Source organism: Triticum urartu, chromosome 7 (genome assembly GCF_003073215.2).
Source record: "Triticum urartu cultivar G1812 chromosome 7, Tu2.1, whole genome shotgun sequence".
Classification (NCBI taxonomy): domain Eukaryota; kingdom Viridiplantae; phylum Streptophyta; class Magnoliopsida; order Poales; family Poaceae; genus Triticum; species Triticum urartu.
In genome coordinates, this window is record NC_053028.1 from 294,514,886 (window position 1) to 294,537,735 (window position 22,850).

The following is a 22,850-nucleotide window of genomic DNA, read 5'->3' on the forward strand; positions in this document are numbered from 1 at the left end:
AATACCGAATACTTGCAAGAATAGAAATGCAAATTAAAACGGATCTACTAACCCATAATTTTTAAATGCAAATTATTTGAATATATTAAAAATCAAAAGCTTGCAAGAATAGAGATGGTCAGATGGAACATACCGAATATCAACAGCGCACTAAAGACAATCACGAGGCAAATGCCCTTTCCGAGACCTCATTGCAGTAAATGTTCCGAATAATATCATTATCATCAACGGACTTGAGTACCACCTGCTCATTGTAACTTGTAACACATGACTTGAACCATTCATTATTGATCTTGCTACGCAGTTTGCTCCCTGTTAAAAATAAGAAAACAGTTTTCTCTCTGTTACAGAACAAGGATTATAGGATCAGGAAAATCAGCTTTACCGACAAAATCTGATCTATATAACTTTAAAGTAGATACTTGGTTGCGGCTAAAATAGAATCAAGTGCTGCCGGCAGGTCCGGTCCTCGGATTTTAGGGGCCCAGGGCGAAACAAAAATCCAGGGCCTTTAGTATAAAGGTCTAAATAATAATCAATCTATGTAGACATAAATTTTGAGGCCAAAAAATAAGGGCATCCAAAATCATTAAGCATATCAAATAATAAAATCATCCGAGATGCAAATTAGTAAATTAGTAATGATAGTAACTATCTATCTCATCCAACAATTTCTTCTCAATGCATACTTTCGAGATGGCATGACAGTACTAAAATTGAAAAGGACAATTATTTTTGGAAATTAGCACAAAGCTATGATGATATTATCATCAGGAATCTGCCTCTCGCCTCTGGTTCATAAAACCTGCTAGGGCATACCTTATCTGGAATCTGCCTCTCACCTCTTGTTGTGGTGAACGGCGTTTATTATCACCTGGACGGCAGTGCTAACGACCTGATTGGTAAACCATAGAGATTAGAGAGGAGAAACAATCAGGCAAATCGTTGGACAAATCTAGAATCAAAAACGCATAGGTCACTGCTCGTTCGAAGGAAGAAAGATGAACAGCCAGATGTACGTACCTCATGGCGCTGACGTCCTAGACTCAGTCGAAATCAAATTAGGGTGCAGCGGTGCGAACACACCAGGAACCTAATTAGGGTGCGACGAGGACGACACGCTGGATTCTCATAGGGAAGGCTCCCCCAAACCATGGAAGCTGGCGTGGTCGCGCGGAGGACGGCGATGATAGCTGGATGAAGTGGGTGAGGTGGAGCTCCTCCACACGCGCACATGCCAACACCCGCCACCGCCTGCGATGATGACGACGCGCCGGCTCCTCATAGGGAATCCCCCAAATTATGGAATCTGGCGGGGTCACACGCAGGATGACGATGACGATGGGAGTAATTGGGGAAGGTGTAGCTTCACCATGGCCGAGTCGAGCGAAGGAGGCCGACGGTGGCGATTTTTGTGGAGAGAGAGAGATCCGATCGAAATCGAGGGAGGGTGACCACGTGGAGACGCGAAATCTACCCTGTGCCGCAGCGACGGTGTCTCCCGGAGTTCGGCGGAAGGGATTGAAACCGTCCTGCCCTGGAGACATGGCGACGGCGTTTCCCGGAGTTCGGCAGTGGGGGTGGCGTCTCCCTCTCGGATGGCAGCGACGAAGGGGTTGAGCGGCGGTGACGGAAGCTGCGTGTACGTAGGGATGATAGGGACGAATGACGGCGGCGGGCAAGTGCATCGAGGGAATGACGATTTGGGTGCGAGGGTTTCAGTTGGGAATAGTACGATTCAGTTTTATTTTCGTAGGTTAACCATCGTAGATTTTTTTTAGGACGATTTTCTGTCGATGAACCGTAGTGTTTCACAACGGGCCTGGTGGTACCATCCCGTTTTTTTGTCGCTCTTGAGGGTGGAAGGGGGGAATCGCTGGGTTGCGGGAGGTGAGACCGAGGACGAAAATTAACCGTCTCTGGTGGGACGAAAATTGACCGGCAGAGACTACCAACTGCTCCATTAGGAGTAGAGATCTAGCTTATTCTGCTAACACCGAGTCTAACACCGAGACAAACAAAAACGCCACCACCCACCTACCCACCCCACCTCCACCTCCCATCCCGCACACCCCAAATCTTGGCCGCCACCGCCCCGCCTCCTCCTCCTCCCGCCCGGCGTGGCCCTCCTCCCACCTGGCGCCACCCCGCCTCCTCCTCTCGCCCGGCGCGGCCCTCCTCCCCCCCGGCGCTGCCCCGCCTCATCCTCCTCCCGCCCGGCGCGGCCCTCCTTCCACCTGGTGCTGCCCTGCCTCCTCCTCCTCCCGGCCGGCGCGCTTCTGTCCCGCAGCGCCGCCGTGGCGATGGCCCCGCCCCACTCTAGCCACCTGGCGCCGCCCCACCTCCTCCTCCCGGTCGGCACGCCTCTGTCCCACAGCGCCGCCGTGGCGATGGCCCCGCCCCTGGTGTCACGGCAGCCAATATGCGCGGTGCCCCGGCGACCTCTTGCCCCGAGACGACCAGCGCGCCGCCACCTACAACCATCTCCGCGCGACACTGGCGCTCCTCTCCACCTCGTGCAATCACGCGCGTGGATCCCCTGCTACCCACGGTGGCCTCCCCGCCATGCCCCGCCTGCTTCAGATCCATGGTCAGCCCGGCTCCTGTCCGGCCTCCCCTACTCCGGCGAGCTCTCCTCCCCCTTGCTGTTGAGCCATGCAGTCCACTGTCACAGCCAAGGGACTTATCCATCCCAGGGGTGTCACAGGCATTTGGTTTAAAAAGATTCGAGGGGGTCCGCGATGAGGGATCTGAGGCAGCGACCACCCACCGTGCCCCAGCCCCGTGCAATACATCACCAGCACATCACTTCCTACCATAATATACCAGGACTTCTGCAGTAATATTACTTGAACTTCACAATGTATATTTTTCATTTTATTACTACTTGCTCTTTCATGCAATACATCACAAGAACCTCCTCTTATACTATACCAGGACTTCTGCAGTAATATTACTTGAACTTCTAGTGCATAATTTCTGTGAAACTTCAACAATAGAAGTTCAAGTAAGCTTCTCCTAAAATACTGTTTCAAAAGTGAAATAACATTATGCACATTGACATGACATAAGTTTTGCTTTGTTTAATTGACCTAGTCTAACTATTCATGAGCCTTACGCTCCTCCTAGTCTTTGGTGGTATTGGTTTTTGCTTGACATGTACCTCTTCCTCTTCATCGTCCTCTTTCTCTTCCTCTTCATCATCCTCTTCCTCTTCCTATTCATCGTCCTCTTCCTCTTCCTCTTCATCGTCCTCTTCCTCTTCCTCTTCGTCTTCTTCTTCTTCGATGGTGTCTTCCTCTTCGTCTTCGTCTTCATCTTCCACCACTATCTTGTTGCTGGCTCTAGGTTTTGCTTTTTGTTTCTTCTCTGGATTTTTGCTTGTCTTTTCAGCATCTGTGTGCTTCGGGCATGTTCTTGCATTATGTGGTTCATACTCCTTGCATACGCTACAAAGTCTGGTGCTTGCTTTATGTGGGTGTGGTCCCTTCTTTTGTTCTATAACTTTGGACTGTTGTTTTTGAGCTTTGGGTTGCTTGACCTCCTCGGCATTGTTTCTTTCCAAGAGTGTTGGACAGGTCATCTTGTTGTGTCCCGCAACCTGGTTGCACACACTACATTTCCTGTGTCCAAGTGGCACTTCATTCTCATCGAGCACGACGACTCTTCCTGTAGGTGGTGCCTTTATTTGAGCTCTCTTGTCACTTTTCTTTGCTGCAGAAATTTTCTTCCTACCCTTTGTTTCAGAATACAGCGGCAGTTTCATCGTCTCTTGCTATTGCCGCTCCATTGATTGGCCAACACCCTGCTTGCCTTGGTTGGCTTCAGCGGCGGCGTTGAGCATTTCAGCTGCATGATAATGAAGGTCATCTTGAATTTCAGTGTCCTCTTCAGCCATCCTTTCGTCAGCATCCGCTTTATTTGCTGAATGTATTGCATCAAGCTCTTCCACGAGCCTCTTGAGAACATAGTAGGCTCTGTCATATTGCTGGTCACATCTCGTCGTTTTCTTGTTAACCATCAAATTTAGCTGCAGCAAGATTTCTTGCTTCGATAGTCTTGAGCTGCCATCCGATGCAGTTGTGTTATAGTCCCTTGTATCAAAGGTTGGTTGTGATTTTGTAGTCTTTGTGTATCGTTTGAGGATATACTTGTTTGAAAATTTGTCAGGCTTTAGGTAGTCCAGTATGTTCATGATGTGAAGGCAGAACAGACCTGCATTTTGTGTTGAATGCAGAATACATAGTTTGTGAGCCAGCAATGAGTTTCATATATTTTGATATGATACTACTAGTTTAGCTATTTAATGAGTTTGTTTTTCCGCTCACCTGTGTGTGTCTAGAGCTTGCATTCACACTCGTATATTTCATTCTCTGGGTCAGCTACAACCTGGAATTCATGCTTTGACCAGGAAAATCTTTCTTCATAATCATGGCCAGGCTTGTTGTGGTAGTACACAAGGTACTTAGTGTGCTCTGTTGTACGCTTTACACGAAATAGCGTGGCGTTTCCCATCCTATTCCTCATCTCGGTGTACACGGCTCTCATGTACTTGATAGACATGTCTTCCTCGTAGCCGTAAGTTGTTTTTGTAATAGGATTGGTCTGCACATGTCAAAAAGTAAGATATTAGTCAAAGCAGAGTCATGGTTTTATTTTTTAAAATTCAAAGTGCACATGTTTGAAGGAAAATAGAACATGATGGGGGTGTCTTTTTTGTCATCATACCATGCTGGTCATTGTTTGCTCGTTCTCCTTCTGCATCCGAGTTTGTATGCAAGCATTTACCCGCCTAGCAAACTTGTGTAGGTTCTGGGCCCCCTTGACAAACCCTTTCTTGAGCACGTGATTCATGCTCTCGCTTCATTGTGTGGAAGTCATTCTAGCACAGAAAATGTTCTTGTAATATGCTGAAATCCACATCTTCCTATCACTCCACAGCTGCATCATCATCCGGCCGTTCTCCAGGTTGTACTTGTGTACGAGTTCAGCCCAGGCATCTTCAAACTCCGTTGGCATCAGCGGCCAGTTTAATATAGCTGTGAACTCCTCTTTCAATGTTTTATACTTTCTGTACAGCAACGCGAGGTATTCCCTGTACTTTTTCATGATGTGCCAACGGCATAGCTTGTGGACGGTGTTTGGAAATCATTGTGGTATAGCTTTCGCCATTGATGGGCACTGGTCTGCATGAATTAAAAAAATGAAACTTTCTTCTTTTTTGCACTGATGGTGAACTTATGTTGTACAAGTACTTGAACTTCACATCGAGCAGTATGGCTATCTAAGAATGCCACATGTATTTTTTTTACAGCAGTGTTGCTGAACTTCTGTGGTACCAGTGACTGAACTTCATAGGTAGCAGTAGGACTAACTAGTAGTGTCACACTCAAAAAATTTCTTAAAGCAGTGTTGTTGAACTTCTGTGGTACCAGTGCTTGAACTTCACATAAATAACTATATTATTCTGAACATGTTACATATATTTTTCTTACAGCTTTTGTCCTTGAACTTATGTATTCCTATATTTGAACTTGCTACCTCTTGAGCACTGTGTTGGATTTCCTTGAAGAGGAAAGGATGATGAAGCAAAGTAGCGTAAGTATTTCCCTCAGTTTTTGAGAACCAAGGTATCAATCCAGTAGGAGGCTGCACGCAAGTCCCTAGTACCTGCACAAAACAAATAACTCCTCGCAACTAACGCGATAAGGGGTTGTCAATCCTTTCACAGTCACTTACGATAGTGAGATCTGATAGATATGATAAGATAATATTTTTGGTATTTTTGTGATAAAGATGCAAAGTAAAATAAAAGCTAAGTAAAAAAGCAAAGGAAATAACTAAGTATTGGATGATTAATATGATGAAGATAGACCCGGGGGCCATAGGTTTCACTAGTGGCTTCTCTCAAGATCATAAGTATTTTACGGTGGGTGAACGAATTACTGTTGAGCAATTGACAGAAATGGGCATAGTTATGAGAATATCGAGGTATGATCATGTATATAGGCATCACGTCCGAGACAAGTAGACCGACTCCTGCCTGCATCTACTACTATTACTCCACTCATCGACCGCTATCCGGCATGCATCTAGAGTATTAAGTTCATGAAAACATAGTAACGCCTTATGCAAGATGACATGATGTAGAGGGATAAATTCATGCAATATGATAAATAAAAACCCATCTTGTTATCCTCGATGGCAACAATACAATACGTGCCTTGCTGCCCCTACTGTCACTGGGAAAGGACACCGCAAGATTGAACCCAAAGCTAAGCACTTTTCCCATTGCAAGAATGATCAATCTAGTAGGCCAAACCAAACTGATAATTCGAAGAGCCTTGCAAAGATAACCAATCGTACATAAAAGAATTCAGAGAAGATTCAAATATTGTTCATATATAATCTTGATCATAGACCCACAATTCATCGGTCTCAACAAACACACCGCAAAAAGAAGATTACATCGAATAGATCTCCACAAGAGAGGGGGAGAACTTTGTATTGAGATCCAAAAAGAGAGAAGAAGCCATCTAGATAATAACTATGGACCCGAAGGTCTGAGGTAAACTACTCACACTTCATCGGAGAGGCTATGGTGTTGATGTAGAAGCCCTCCGTGATGGATGCCCCCTCCGACGGAGCTCCGGAACAGGCCCCAAGATGGGATCTCATGGATACAGGAAGTTACGGCGGTGGAACTAGGGTTTTGGCTCCCTCTCTGACTGTTTGGGGGTACGTAGGTATATATAGCAGGAAGGAGTACGTCGGTGGAGCAACAGGGGGCCCACGAGGGTGGAGGGCGCGCCTGGGGGGGTAGGTGCGCCCCCTACCTCGTGGCCTCCTACTTTATTTCTTGACGTAGGGTCCAAGTCTCATGGATCATGTTCCGTGAGAAAATCACGTTCCCGAAGGTTTCATTCCGTTTGGACTCAGTTTGATATTCCTTTTCTTCGAAACCCTAAAATAGGCAAAAACAACAATTCCGGGCTGGGCCTCCAGTTAATAGGTTAGTCCCAAAAATAATATAAAAGTGGATAATAATGCCCAATAATGTTCAAAACAGTAGATAATATAGCATGTAGCAATCAAAAATTATAGATACGTTGGAGATGTATCAAGCATCCCCAAGCTTAATTCCTGCTCGTCCTCGAGTAGGTAAATGATAAAACAATTTTTTTGATGTGGAATGCTACTTGGCATAATTTTAATGTAATTCTTCTTAATTGTGGTATGAATATTCAGATCCGAAAGATTTAAGATAAAAGTTTAATATTGACATAAAAATAATAATACTTCAAGCATACTAACAAAGCAATCATGTCTTCTCAAAATAACATGGCTAAAGAAAGTTATCCCTACAAAATCATATAGTCTGGCTATGCTCTATCTTCACCACACAAAGTATTTAAATCATGCACAACCACGATGACAAGCCAAGCAATTGTTTCATACTTTTGACATTCTCAAACTTTTTCAATCTTCACGCAATACATGAGCGTGAGCCATGGATATAGCACTATAGGTGGAATAGAATGGTGGTTGTGGAGAAGACAAAAAGGGAGAAGATAGTCTCACATCAACTAGGCATATCAACGGGCTATGGAGATGCCCATCAATAGATATCAATGTGAGTGAGTAGGGATTGCCATGCAACGGATGCACTGGAGCTATAAGATATGAAAGCTCAAAAAGAAACTAAGTGGGTGTGCATCCAACTCGCTTGCTCACGAAGACCTAGGGCAATTTGAGGAAGCCCATCATTGGAATATACAAGCCAAGTTCTACAATGAAAAATTCCCACTAGTATATGAAAGTGACGAAATGAGAGACTCTCTATCATGAATATCATGGTGCTACTTTGAAGCACAAGTGTGGTAAAAGGATAGTAGCATTGTCCCTTCTCTCCTTTTCTCTCATTTTTTTATTTGGGCCTTTTCTCTTTTTTTATGGCCTCTTTTCTTTCTTTCTTTTTTATTGTTCGTCCGGAGTCTCATCCCGACTTGTGGGGGAATCATAGTCTCCATCATCCTTTCCTCACTGGGACAATGCTCCAATAATGATGATCATCACACTTTTATTTTCTTACAACTCAACAATTACAACTCGATACTTAGAACAAAATATGACTCTATGTGAATGCCTCCGGCGGTGTACCGGGATATGCAATGACTCATGAGTGACATGTATGAAAGAATTATGAATGGTGGCCTTGCCACAAATACGATGTCAACTACATGATCATGCTAAGCAATATGACAATGATGGAGTGTGTCATAATAAACGGAACGGTGGAAAGTTGCATGGCAATATATCTTGGAATGGATATGGAAATGCCATAATAGGTAGGTATGGTGGCTGTTTTGAGGAAGGTATATGGTGGGTGTATGATACCGGCGAAAGGTGCGCGGTATTAGAGAGGCTAGCAATGGTGGAAGGAAGAAAAGTGCGTATAATCCATGGACTCAACATTAGTCATAAGAACTCATATACTTATTGCAAAAATCTACAAGTTATCAAAGAAAAGTATTACGCGCATGCTCCTAGGGGGATAGATTGGTAGGAAAAGACCATCGCTCGTCCCCGACCGCCACTCATAAGGAAGACAATCAAAAAATAAATCATTCTCCGACTTCATCACATAACGGTTCACCATACGTGCATGCTACGGGAATCACAAACTTTAACACAAGTATTTCTAAAATTTACAACTACTCAACTAGCACAACTTTAATATCACCATCTTCATATCTCAAAACAATTATCAAGCATCAAACTTCTCATAGCATTCAACACACTCATAAGAAAGTTTTTATTATTCTTGAATACCAAGCATATTAGGATTTTAAGCAAATTACCATGCTATTTAAGACTCTAAAAATAATCTAAGTGAAGCATGAGAGATCAATAGTTTCTATAAAACAAATCCACCACCGTGCTCTAAAAAATATAAGTGAAGTACTAGAGCAAAACTATATAACTCAAATGATATAAGTGAAGCACATAGAGTATTCTAACAAATTCCAAATCATGTATGGCTCTCTCAAAAGGTTGTACAGCAAGGATGATTGTGTTAAACTAAAAAGCAAAGACTCATATCATACAAGACGCTCCAAGCAAAACACATATCATGTGGTGAATAAAAATATAGCTCCAAGTAAAGTTACCGATAGAAGTAGACGAAAGAGGGGATGCCTTCCGGGGCATCCCCAAGCTTTGGCTTTTAGGTGTCCTTATATTATCTTGGGGGTGCCATGGGAATCCCCAAGCTTAGGCTCTTGCCACTCCTTGTTCCATAATCCATCAAATCTTTACCCAAAACTTGAAAACTTCACAACACAAAACTTAAAGTAGAAAATCTCGTGAGCTCCGTTAGCGAAAGAAAACAAAAGACCACTTCAAGGTAATGTAATTAACTCATTTATTATTTATATTGGTGTTAAACCTACTGTATTCCAACTTCTCTATGGTTTATAAACTATTTTACTAGACATAGATTCATCAAAATAAGCAAACAACACATGAAAAACAGAATCTGTCAAAAACAGAATAGTCTGTAGTAATCTGTAGCTAGCACAAGATCTGGAACCCAAAAAATTCTAAAATAAATTGCTGGACGTGATGAATTTATCTATTAATCACCTTAAAAAATAATGAACTAAATATCACTTTCCAAATAAAAACGGCGGCAGTTCTCGTGAGCGCTAAAGTTTCTGTTTTTTTACAGCAAGATATCAAGACTTTCCCCAAGTCTTCCCAACGGTTCTACTTGGCACAAACACTAATTAAAAACAAAAAACACAACTAAAACAGAGGCTAGGTAAATTATTTATTACTAAACAGGATCAAAAAGCAAGGAATAAAAATAAAATTGGGTTGCCTCCCAACAAGCACTATCGTTTAACGCCCCTAGCTAGGCATAAAAAGCAAGGATAGATCTAGGTATTGCCATCTTTGGTTGGTAATTCTTCAATGAGGCATCTACCATCCTTAGGAATTTCTTTATTTTTAGTTATTACCAAACTTTTAGGCACAAGATCGAAAAATTCATTTGTAACAAATGGTTCCTTAATGATAGCAACAAGATTGGGATGAATACTTATAGATTTGAGATCCGCAGTTTCCTTACTAAAGGATTCACCCTTATTTTTAGGAACATAGATAAGCTTGGCGATTTTAGTAGGAGGACTTGGAGTATTCTTTACGGAAGAAAAAGCGGTTCCCAAGTTGGTAATGATACCCTCAAGTTTATCGATTCTAGTGGAATCATGATTTATTCTTTCATTAACTATAGGTTCCTTCTCTTTAATATTTTTCAAAGTTACTCCTACTTTAGATCCATATTGGGTAATTTGGTTGTGGATCTTTTTATCGAAATTTTCAATTAACTCAATGGTAGCAACTTTATTTTCAACAATTTCAAGTTTTTGCATTACATGCTCCAAAGTTAACATAGTTCCATTAACCAAAAGAGGTGGTGAGCCAAACAAATATATCATAGCATTATAAGAATCAAAAGTATGGCTACCCAAGAAGTTTCCTCCGGTAATAGTATCAAGGATATATCTGTGCCAAGGATTGACGCCTACATAAAAATTGCGAAGAAGAACGGAAGTAGATTGTTTCCTGGTAGATCTATTTTGAGCATTGCAAATTCTATGCCAAGCGTCTTTTAGATTTTCTCCCTCCCTTTGCTTAAAATTTAGAACTTCATTCTCGGGAGACAACGGAGAAGATAAGGGACTAGCCATAACGACAAGTAAACGCAAAAGAGGCGAACGGAAAAGAGAGGGAGGATAGAGAGAGAGGGCGAATAAAATGGCAAGGGTGAAGTGGGGGAGAGGAAAACGAGAGGCAAATGGAAAATAATGTAATGCGGGAGATAAGGGATGCGATGGGTACTTGGTATGTTGACTTTTGCATAGACTCCCCGACAACGGCGCCAGAAATGGCTCGTTGTCGGGAGTCAAATCTTGACTTGCGTGAACCTCCCCGCCAACGGTGCCGGAAATTCTTCTTGCTACCTCTTGAGCACTGCGTTGGATTTCCTTGAAGAGGAAAGGATGATGCAGCAAAGTAGCGTAAGTATTTCCCTCAGTTTTTGAGAACCAAGGTATCAATCCAGTAGGAGGCTGCACGCAAGTCCCTAGTACCTGCACAAAACAAATAACTCCTCACAACCAACGTGATAAGGGGTTGTCAATCCCTTCACGGTCACTTACGAGAGTGAGATCTCATAGATATGATAAGATAATATTTTTGGTATTTTTGTGATAAATATGCAAAGTAAAATAAAAAGCAAAGTAAAAATCAAAGGAAATAACTAAGTATTGGAAGATTAATATGATGAAGATAGACCCGGGGGCCATAGGTTTCACTAGTGGCTTCTCTCAAGAGCATAAGTATTTTACGGTGGGTGAACGAATTACTATTGATCAATTGACAGAATTGAGCATATTTATGAGAATATCTAGGTATGATCATGTATATAGGCATCACATCCGAGACAAGTAGACTGACTCCTGCCTGCATCTACTACTATTACTCCACTCATCGACCGCTAGCCAGCATGCATCTTGAGTATTAAGTTCATGAAAATAGAGTAACGCCTTAAGCAATATGACATGATGTAGAGGGATAAATTCATGCAATATGATAAAAATGGCAGGGAGTGGGAGCAGATAGAGCAGGGAAGTGGGAGGCCCTTCCATGGTGAATTCATAGGCATCTTCCATAGAGATTGTGAGCTTTGCTTGAGGATTTATGTTGTTGGTCTGTCCACTGTAGTTTGATATTACTCTGTAACTTCAGATATATCACCTAAATAAGTAATGATTTGCAATGAGTTTCTTCAAAATTCTATAAAGTTTAGATATATTTCCTAAATATCGTCAGTGCAAGTTTCAAAATTCTGTAAGGTTCGATATATCATAAAGAAAAATCGATGAGTCACCATCTGCTTTATATTCATGTTCTCTGTAGCACAAGTAGCAATGGGGCTGACTGAGAGTGATCCCTGAACCATTTCATTAAAGGCCATGGTTTCCAATAATGCTAATGCTAATCCCTGAACCATCCTGTCCTCTATACGGATTGAGAGATTAGCATATTAATGGAAGTTTGTTCTCAAAACTGAAATTGTTCTGCATGTACTGATAGATTAGTTGTTAATTATTGGAGTGTTTCGTTCTTCCAGAATAAAAATATTATGTATGCATTGCTTCTTGGCCCAGCTGAGAGAACCCTCATGTTAAAAAGTATAAAAGCAGTTTTGAAGCAATTCCCAGTGTCTTTAGAAGCATCCATGGTTAAAAAGCAACGACTACCTCCTCCGTTCGAGTTGAGCACTGGTCATCGTCCAAGTTCAAAGAGGATTGTATGCAAGTACAAAAGTTTGTTTTAGTGAGAAAATGCGGCGTTTTAACAATATTCTGGATGATTCATTTGTTCAACCTTAGAACTTGGCGATATTCAATCTATTTTTCTATGATGAATGCACACATGAAGTCATGTGCAATGGTTAGACCCCTAGTGTTTCAAAGATTCGTATTTTGTTTCTTCAAATGTGGTGTGCACCTGTTTGATGAGGTAAAACAAAGTAAAATAGTGAAAATGTCATTAAATTTCATGTGTTGTCGGTGAAACATTTCAAAACATTTTGTTTAGTAAGAACTTTTTTTATCAAATGATAAACCTATGTTAATAGAAACCAGTAGTTGAGACGAGAGAAATCCAAAACATCGTTGCAAAAAGAAACACATGATTTTTTCTCTTTTCTTTATGAGAAAATATCATTCAGCTAAATAGTATATACCATGCAAGTTTGAGGACTATGATACCGTAAGCCGAGGAAAACCATATCAAAAGATAAACAGTAAAATCTAGTCTGTGAAAACACGCTCAGTACAAACCTATATGGCATCAATTCAAGTACTATTTTTTCGAAACCATTCAAAACTATTCTATGAAAAATATATCAGTACAAACACACACATAAATCAGTACAAACATAGTCCAACACATCGTTGCAAAAAAAGTTGAGTTCAAAAAAATAAACACATGAAAACTTCCTTTTCAAAAAAATATGATTCAGTTCAACGATGGAAGTTCGGTGACTACGATATCGTGTACCATTGAAATATTATGAGGAAAATCATACCGAAAAAACAAAGTAAAAGTCTAGTCTATGAAAACACCTCGTACAAATTCATACGGACATCCATTCAAGTACTCTCTTTTTGAAACCTTTCAAAGTTACTCTGTGAAAAATAAATCAATACGAACACATACATAGTTCAGTACAAGTATTCTGCTTTTTTGACAGAAAAACATCACGACGTGTCTCACTCTCACCGTATTCAAAATTACTCATCAACGATTGCGAATTTAAGAAAACATTCAACATGACTAAGTTTCTCATTTTCGATAGCTATCCAATCCTATATTATTTGCCCCATTTCAACGAACTTTTAAAAAAAATCATGTTCAAAATCAAATTTGACCATATTTGAATTAGTTTTTAAACCGTAAGGAATTAGAAAAACATTTCTATTGAAAAAGTTGCGCATTTTCCATAGCTTTTGAACGCTGTATCATTTGCATCAATCCAACAAACCGTTTGCAAAAAAGGAGAAAATAAGTTTTGCCCAGAATTTCACCGTTTTCCAAATTACTTTAAAATTGTATATAATTTTAAAAAACAGTAGATATATGGAAGATGTGGATTTTTACCAGCTTTCCAACGACATCTTATTTGCTCAATTCCGACAAACCGTTTGAAAATTGAGTCCAAAATACGATTCACGTTTTCGGTTTAAAAAACAGTTTTTCAAAACTGCTCTTAAAACGTGATGATTTTGCAAAAAAATCCTATATATTTGTAATGTAGATGTCAAGAGCTTTCCAACGATATATTACACGCCTCGTTCCGACGAAAAGACGATTAGTTTGACGAGATGAAAATCATCAGTACAACCGCCTAAAACCATCAGTTCAAGTAGGGTAACAGAATAATATTCTGTTACGCAAAACAGAATAGGCCAGATGTATATATATATATATATATATATATATATAGGGTGGGTCTATTCTAATAACACCCTTAAGACAAATGATCCATCGAATGCGTCATAAACTCAAGGTACGTTCCAGCCCTAATAGTTAGATCTGGAGAGGGTAACATTTCAGTGTGGTACTTGATGGGCTTTATTTTCTTTGAACATGATATGCTTAATCATATGCGACACAGACATCTACTGGAAAGTAGTCTATTGTTCAAGAGTCTTTTTCTTATGAAGCTGTACCTTTTTGCATGGCATATCGGGACATTCTGTTTTGTGACTCGGGAGTTATACCTCTGCCTATGATTTCTCAATCAAAATATGTTTATAATCTTTAATTTACACCAGCATATTTGTACCAATTACTTTTTTAATGAATTGATGTTGTGTATGTATATATTCATATTTCTGTGCAGCTGACAAATTTTTTCTCATGCTTACCATTCTCTTTGCTACTCTGTGTTCGAGTTTCAACTCAGGCACCATATCACTAAATTTATCCCATGTCAATAGTAGTAATCACTTTTGTCACCCAAATCAAAGGTTTCTGCTCTTTCCCTTGGGTCAGGTTCGCCTTTCTCTGGGTATGAGAGCCATCAAACATCATTATGAATTCACTTTTTCTTGCCATCATCCCGTTAAGCATAGCTATGATAAAATGATCTTCAATGTATATATCTATCCTGGTGACAATAAATGTCATTATTTATCACCACAAAGTTGTATCTGCTGATTTTTATTTGATATATTTAATCCATGCATATTTACTATACAGAGGTGCAAACCAGAGAGATGTGTATCACAACATCAGAATTGCAATCTGTATTTAACATTTTATCTTCCCCTTTTAGATTTTTGTTTTCTGTCAGGTATATGAAGTATGGAAAAGGCTCATCTACACGCACTTGGCATGACACAAATATTACACATTAGATTCTAGATCGTTCTTTTATATAAACATATATATTACATCATATCATAGAGAATTTCTTATCCGTCAGTATATGTAATAAGCTTATACCTTATTAGTTAGCTGCAACAATATTGTCTATTGTCACAACTGTACTCCATCACCGTGTCTATCATCCTATTTATTTCCAATATAGTCTCACATCTATGAATTAGCTTTATAGCTTTACATAATATACTTACAAGTCCCGCAGCAACGCGCGGGGTATCATCTAGTTCTAATAACACTAGTAGACTACCCGTGCGTTGCCATGGGCTTTTTAAATTTTATACTGGTTGCATGGAAAATTTTACATGGATATAAAAGGTAGTCGGTAACACAGATTAAAAAATAATTGAAATCCACTTAGTTTGCATTGTATTTTGATAAATACAATAATTCAATCATATACATAGAAAGATTTATCATATCTGATGCACAAAACAAAGAAAGTGGTACAAAAAATGCATCATGTCTGATGCAAAAAACAAAGGTGGTACAAAAATTGCATTGATGATTTTCTTCAGTTTGGTTAGAGTTGTGTAACTTTAGAAATGGTGTATCGGCTCAAAAGGAACTCACATAATACTCAAAAGGAAATGTGTGTTGTAGTATAAATTGTGACATAAAAGAGAGGAAAGTAACCTCCTATTCCACTGTCAACTAAAGAAAAAGCCTAATTCAGCAGACACTCAGGGCCCGGTTGGAATCGGTGTAAGATTTTTCGTCCAGATTCAGTATACACGTGTATAATACTGGCCGCAGCGTGACTTCCGCCTATAGAAAAAATGACGCCCAGAGGTATGTATCATTTTACAGGGGTATATAGGGGCCAAACATAATCCAAGCAGAGACTTTAAGCTCAAATATGAGGGTGAACCACCAGCAGCATCAATTGTGAATAACAAGGCTACAACTTGCCCAGAGAATATGTGGTCACAAGTTTACAACATTTTTTTCCATGTTAGCAAACTTAAAAAATAAACAATTGGATTAAGGAGAAGAAAAGTCTATAACACCACCTAATTGGATCCCCAAATTGTCGTCATATGTCCGGGCTATTCGTAAACTCCCAACCTAGACCATATGTAGGGAGGGAATTGGATCAGGACATGTCTAGAAAACATGGCACGTCAGGGCGGACTACCTTTTCTTTTTCTTTTTTCCTTTCATGGTAAAACCAAAGAAAATAATGCATTTAAGCTCTCATTATAGAAATTTAAGGGTGAATAAACCGAAATGTGAGGGTGGTCCTTAGCACATTGTGAGAACTTTCAAGTCTCATCAGTAGCACAATAATCCTAATTCAAGGTGAGGCAATATAAAATGTCACTAAAAAAATTATTTTCTAAAATATTGCAAGGCAACCTGAAGATATTGACATTCTAAATTGCTAAGAGCTTAAATACAATCATGCTTCTCAATTTTCACCCAGTCCACCTAATGGGGACTACTTCATAAATACCTACAATCATTCCCCATAGCGTGCAAAACATGATGTAAAAGTCAGTAAATACTGTAGAAATAAAAATATTAGTTGAGTTGAAAGGGTCAATTTAAAATCCAACAAATATATGCGGGGTTATTTCATGCTGCTATTTTAATGAGAACCAATGACCTCATTAGCATCATAATTAATCATCCATATTCATATTTACAATTTTGGGGCAACTCATGGGAATTAGTCAATCAATACTAAAAAAGAATGGTAGTACAACTCTTGGGAGAAATTTCGTATAACTCCACTGCTGGTTCTTTGGTGTCAAAATTTCAGCATACATGTGAATATTAAATCAACCTTGGGTACCTAAAGAAATTAGGAAAAACACTAAGGCTGCAGTGCGACTCACGTGTCCTCGTCAGTTTCGGCGTGCCTAACGCATCCTCGGCCATTGTGGCGCGACCCCTACATCCTTGGTGGCGGCCCTGGCACCCACATCCACCTGCATCCACGCTTGGGCATGAACAATATAACAGATAAATAATGTGGACCAATTGTTCATGGAATTTTGCAATGTGATATAGGATATAGACTGCTATGATAGGCAAGAATACTCAAATTTATATTGTACCATAATGTCAAGCTCAAGAATTTTGCACCATATCTTCTCCTTTGGCCCTACACCAACATTTAGCATGACGTCAACAACCTCATGACTCCATCACTGGTGACTGATCTTACCTGTCTATTCCTACCTGTGAAAACACAAATATTAAACTCTAATGTTAAAGATATATTTGTAACAAGTGAAGAAGAGGGAAATGAAATATGGAAATTTAATGTCTCATGAACCCTGCAAGTTGGTAGCATCCCAAGTGATGATCAATTTTGAAGATAATCTTTAACTACAATAATGAGTACAGTATAATACATAATTTCTTTGTTCTGGGCATTATTTTTACCCTAAATAAGAGATAACACAAGGACAAACTTGTGAGAGCCGAAGAGAATCAGTTAGCATCTCTACCAGTAAGAACTCCTATCAGACAGTCCAAGTTATCTAACTAAATAATAGTAGTATAGTAATAAACAAAACTTGTGAGAGGCAGAGAGAACCCAGTTAGCCACAACCAAAGTCCTTTTTTGTGGGGAACTGTAGGACTGTATCGACCAAAAATCATGATACATGGATTCAACTCCAAGGAAGAGTACTATTTATACTCTATAGCAGATGAAGCTATGAAAGGATCACTTGTATGATAAATGAAGCATGAATCCTCAAGATGCCAATTTAGTCTACCTCGCGGAAAAGCACATACAGTATGGGAAGATTTAGCTTTCAAGAAGTTATCCAGACCTATAAAAAACTAAAAGTGCATATAGGACACATAAAAAAAAACTAAAATGTAGGGTTTGTCGCTAAACTGACCAGTTATAAGTATGACCTCAGTTCACACTTCAGACGCCCGTGAAATTGTCGAGGCATCGAGGGCGTCTAGATCACTCTGAAAGGGATCCATCCCGTGGCTGCCAAATTGACGTCACAACATTCGGTGTCCATGGCAAGAATGGATGTTGGGAGGATTGTAAACTTTAGCATCAAGAGTTACCTTCCTCCAGTTGGCTCCATGCTAGCTATTATTAACCTTGAGCAAATTTGAATCACTCATATAGTGTACCAGAAGTCAAGGTGCATCTTGAGTGGCTCTAGCTTCACCCATGTTTAGAGTCTGGTGTCCTGCAAATAGAAGAAGGCTTCTTAAAATTCCAGATACAATCTTCTGTAGTAGTGGTCTTGTTAATTGCCCGTGCGTTCCAAGGGGGCATACATATTTTAGAGGTTTAACACTGGCCGTGTCAAACATGTACTTCTAGGATGCCCATGCACAACATGCAACAGTACCGACCGTTTTTACCAGTGAATTACTTATTCTTATGGTACCGACTATCTCAACATCAAGGGCGCATCCGACTCACAATTACCATTCACATATTAGTTCCTAACTGCGTAGCAATGCATATCTTGTCAACCTTATTAATTAGAAATATGCTTTTGATCTTTTTTTTGGTGACTAATCAATCAAATATTTGGAAGTAGTAATTTAATTTTGAATATTTTAATATTTTTTGTTGATAATATTTTTGTGATTGCAACATATGTAAAAAAATATTGAGGTATATAAAATCAAAGTAAAGCAAAGACCCCCCCCCCCACCTCGCATGTTTCTAAACATGAGAAAATCAGTTACTAAAGCCATAATAATGCATATCTATATGTTATGTAATTCACTCTAAAACAATGAAAATCACATTATACAAGTCAAGCATACTCAAAGGAACTGGCAATATTTTTGTCCAGCACATCTCAGTCGATCAGCTAATTCCAAGATGGGCATTATATGGCTCTCCCCAGCCTGGTAGGCTGCACCATGCTTCTTTCTCCAAATAGAAGAGCATAGTAAATGTTTTAGTAAATACATGGAGACGACGCATGGCACGAAACCATTATCCAGCAGTTGAAAAGCATCAAACTGGACGAGTTGACGAACTTTACCTGCTTGACAATCCCGCAGCCCCATCGAGCCTGGCGTCGAGCCCGCCAACCTCGGAGAATAACGAATCCCCACAACTGCTGACTATTCCACCTGCTTCCACAAGCACCCCTTCGACCGCCAGCAATGCCACCTCCCGCCACCGATGGTCAACGTAAACATGCACAGAAACAATGAAATGGATAACACATCAGAACCATCAAATTTCAAACCTCGTCAAAAAGCAGAGCATAATGTACTCAATAAAAATCAAGTAACCCTCCCCCACCAGCATCTACTCAATTAGACTACTAATCCGGCTACCTTCTTTTCGGGGCAAAAAATAACAAATCTACAACCACCCTCACGCAAGCAAGAAGTAATATATAGTGAAAAAATCAAACACAAATTCAACGAAGAACACACTATACGGACGCAACTATTTTCCACAATGTTATCTGGTGATAAATTTGCAACTATTTTTTGGACATATTTTCCACGAATGTCATCTGGTGACAATTTTTTATTCGCTATGAAAACATTTGTCAATGTTTCACACAAAAAAACCAGATTTTTTAATTATTTTACTGTTCACCCAGGTTCAAGTGAGCTAGGGATTAGAACAACATTTTTGGACAAAGTACTACAGAAATAATCCAAGCAATCCTACTATAATATCAAGGCACACATATAAGTGATTATTCTCTCATGCAAACTGAAGTACTCCCTCTGTTTCTAAATATAAGTCCATTTAGAAATTTCAATATGGACTACATACGGATGCATATAGACATTCTTTAGAGTGTAGATTCATTCAGTAGTCCATATTGGAATATGTAAAAAGACTTATATTTAGGAATGGAGGGAGTAGTATATATATCCACCTCACGGGCTACTATATTAAGATGGCCAAGCCTTTGTTAATCATATGAACATGGTACAGGCAAGGAGGACATTAGCTAAGAAATGTAGTATCAAAGATTAGATAGATGAACATGCAAGATTTGATGTAGAAAACAAGGATAATCTTACCTGAATCTCTTCCGATGACTGCGCCTTGGCAGAGATGATATAGAAAATCTCGACTGGGGTGTATTACTCGATGGGGGTGTCGTATGGTAGCGGCGGCGTGCACGGCTGCATCAGAGTGTGACCCGCCACCACGGGCATAGGCGTTATAGATTGGCGAGTGGAGGTCGACGAAGGCGCTGGCATGCTTGCACGAGACATGCGCAAAATTATCAAATCGGCATTGAACGTATCATATAGATGGATCTCTCAAAATATACTCTCATTCATCAATTCCTTTTCAGAAAATAAATGAAGTGGCTGGACCAATCTTAGCTCTGCTTTTATGTTGCCGAAACAAACGGGATCTAGGAATTAAAGCGTGGACAAAAGAATGCAAATACCGAATACTTGCAAGAATAGAAATGCAAATTAAAAGGGATCTACTAACTCATAATTTTTAAATGCAAATTATTTGAATATATTAAAAATCAAAAGCTCGCAAGAATAGAGATGGTCAGATGGAACATACCGAATACCGACAGCGCACTAAAGACAATCACGAGGCAAATGCCCTTTCCGAGACCTCATTGCAGTAAATGTTCGAATAATATCCTTATCATCAACGGACTTGAGTACCACCTGCTCATTGTAACTTGTAACACATGACTTGAACCATTCATTATTGATCTTGCTACACAGTTTGCTCCTTGTTAAAACTAAGAAAATAGTTTTCTCTCTGTTACAGAACAAGGATTATAGGATCAGGAAAATCAGCTTTATCAACAACATCTGATCTATATAACTTTAAAGTAGATACTTGGTTGCATCTAAAATAGAATCAAGTGCTGCCGGCAGGTCCGGTCCTCGGATTTTAGGGGCCCAGAGCGAAACAAAAATCCAGGACCTTTAGTATAAAGGTCTAAATAATAATCAATCTATGTAGACATAAATTTTGGGGCCAAAAAATAAGGGCATCCAAAATCATTAAGCATATCAAATAATAAAATCATCCGAGATGCAAATTAGTAAATTAGTAATGATAGTAACTATCTATCTCATCCAACAATTTCTTCTCAATGCATACTTTCGAGATGGCATGACAGTACTAAAATTGAAAAGGACAATTATTTTTGGAAATTAGCACAAAGCTATGATAATATTATCATCAAGAATCTACCTCTCGCCTCTGGTTCATAATACCTGCTAGGGCATACCTTATCTAGAATCTGCCTCTCACCTCTTGTTGTGGTGAACGACGTTTATTATCACCTGGACAGCAGTGCTAACGACCTGATTGGTAAACCATAGAGATTAGAGAGGAGAAACAATCAGGCAAATCGTTGGACAAATCTAGAATCAGAAACGCATAGGTCACTGCTCGTTCGGAGGAAGAAAGATGAACAACCAGATGTACGTACCTCGTGGCGCTGACGTCCTAGACTCCAGTCGAAATCAAATTAGGGTGCGGCGGTGCGGACACACCAGAAACCTAATTAGGGTGCGACGAGGACGACACGCTGGATCCTCATAGGGAAGGCTCCCCCAAACCATGGAAGCTGGCGTGGTCGCGCGGAGGATGGCGATGATAGCTGGATGAAGTGGGTGAGGTGGAGCTCCTCCGCACGCGCACATGCCAACACCCGCCACCGCCTGCGACGAGGACGACGCACCGGCTCCTCATAGGGAATCCCCCAAATTGTGGAATCTGGCGGGGTCACACGGAGGATGACGATGACGACGGGAGTAATTGGGGGAGGTGTAGCTTCACCATGGCCGAGTCGAGCGAAGGAGGCCGGCGGTGGCGATTTTTGTGGAGAGAGAGATCCGATCGAAATCGAGGGGGGGGACCACGTGGAGACGTGAAATCTACCCTGTGCCGCAGCGACGGCGTCTCCCGGAGTTCGGCGGCAGGGATTGAAACCTCCCTGCCCTGGAGACTTGGCAGCGGCGTTTCCCGGAGTTCGGCGGCAGGGGCGGCGTCTCCCTCTCGGATGGCGGCGGCGAAGGGGTTGAGCGACGGTGACAGAAGCCGCGTGTACGTAGGGAGGATAGGGACGAATGACGGCGGCGGGCAAGTGCATCGAGGGCACGACGATTCGGGTGCGAGGGTTTCAGTTGGGAATAGTACGATTCGTTTTATTTTTGTAGGTTAACCGTCGTAGATTTTTTTAGGACGATTTTCTGTCGATGAACCGTAGTGTTTCACAACGGGCCTGGTGGTACCATCCCGGTTTTTTGTCGCTCTCGAGGGTGGAAGGGGGGAATCGCTGGGTTGCGGGAGGTGAGATCGAGGACGAAAATTAACCGTCTCTGGTGGGACGAAAATTGACCGGCGGAGACTACCAACTGCTCCATTAGGAGTAGAGATCTAGCTTATTCTGCTAACACCGAGACAAACAAAAACGCCACCACCCACCTACCCACCCCACCTCCACCTCCCGCCCCGCACACCCCAAATCTCGGCCGCCGCTGCCCCCCTCCTCCTCCTCCCGCCCGGCGTGGCCCTCCTCCCACCTGGCGCCGCCCCGCCTCCTCCTCCCGCGCAGCGCGGCCCTCCTCCCACCCGGCGCTGCCCCGCCTCATCCTCCTCCCGCCCGGCGCGGCCCTCCTTCCACCTGGTGCTGCCCTGCCTCCTCCTCCTCCCGGCCGGCGCGCCTCTGTCCCGCAGCGCCGCCATGGCGATGGCCCCACCCCACTCTAGCCACCTGGCGCCGCCCCACCTCCTCCTCCTCCCGGTCGGCGCGCCTCTGTCCCGCAGCGCCGCCGTGGCGATGGCCCCGCCCTGTTGTCATGGCAGCCAAGATGCGCGGTGCCCCAAGACGACCAGCGCGCCGCCACCTACAACCATCTCCGCG

The 22,850-nt window shown here is 41.3% G+C and overlaps 1 long non-coding RNA gene across 1 annotated transcript; it reads right to left on the bottom strand.

Annotated features, from left to right (window-relative positions):
- Positions 1-218: 218 nt before the first annotated feature.
- Positions 219-21,566, bottom strand: LOC125524226. The gene is made up of 3 exons (XR_007290629.1): positions 21,414-21,566; positions 820-895; positions 219-312 (listed from the first exon to the last, which is right to left on the bottom strand). It is a non-coding gene; the product is annotated as an uncharacterized LOC125524226 (long non-coding RNA).
- Positions 21,567-22,850: the final 1,284 nt, after the last annotated feature.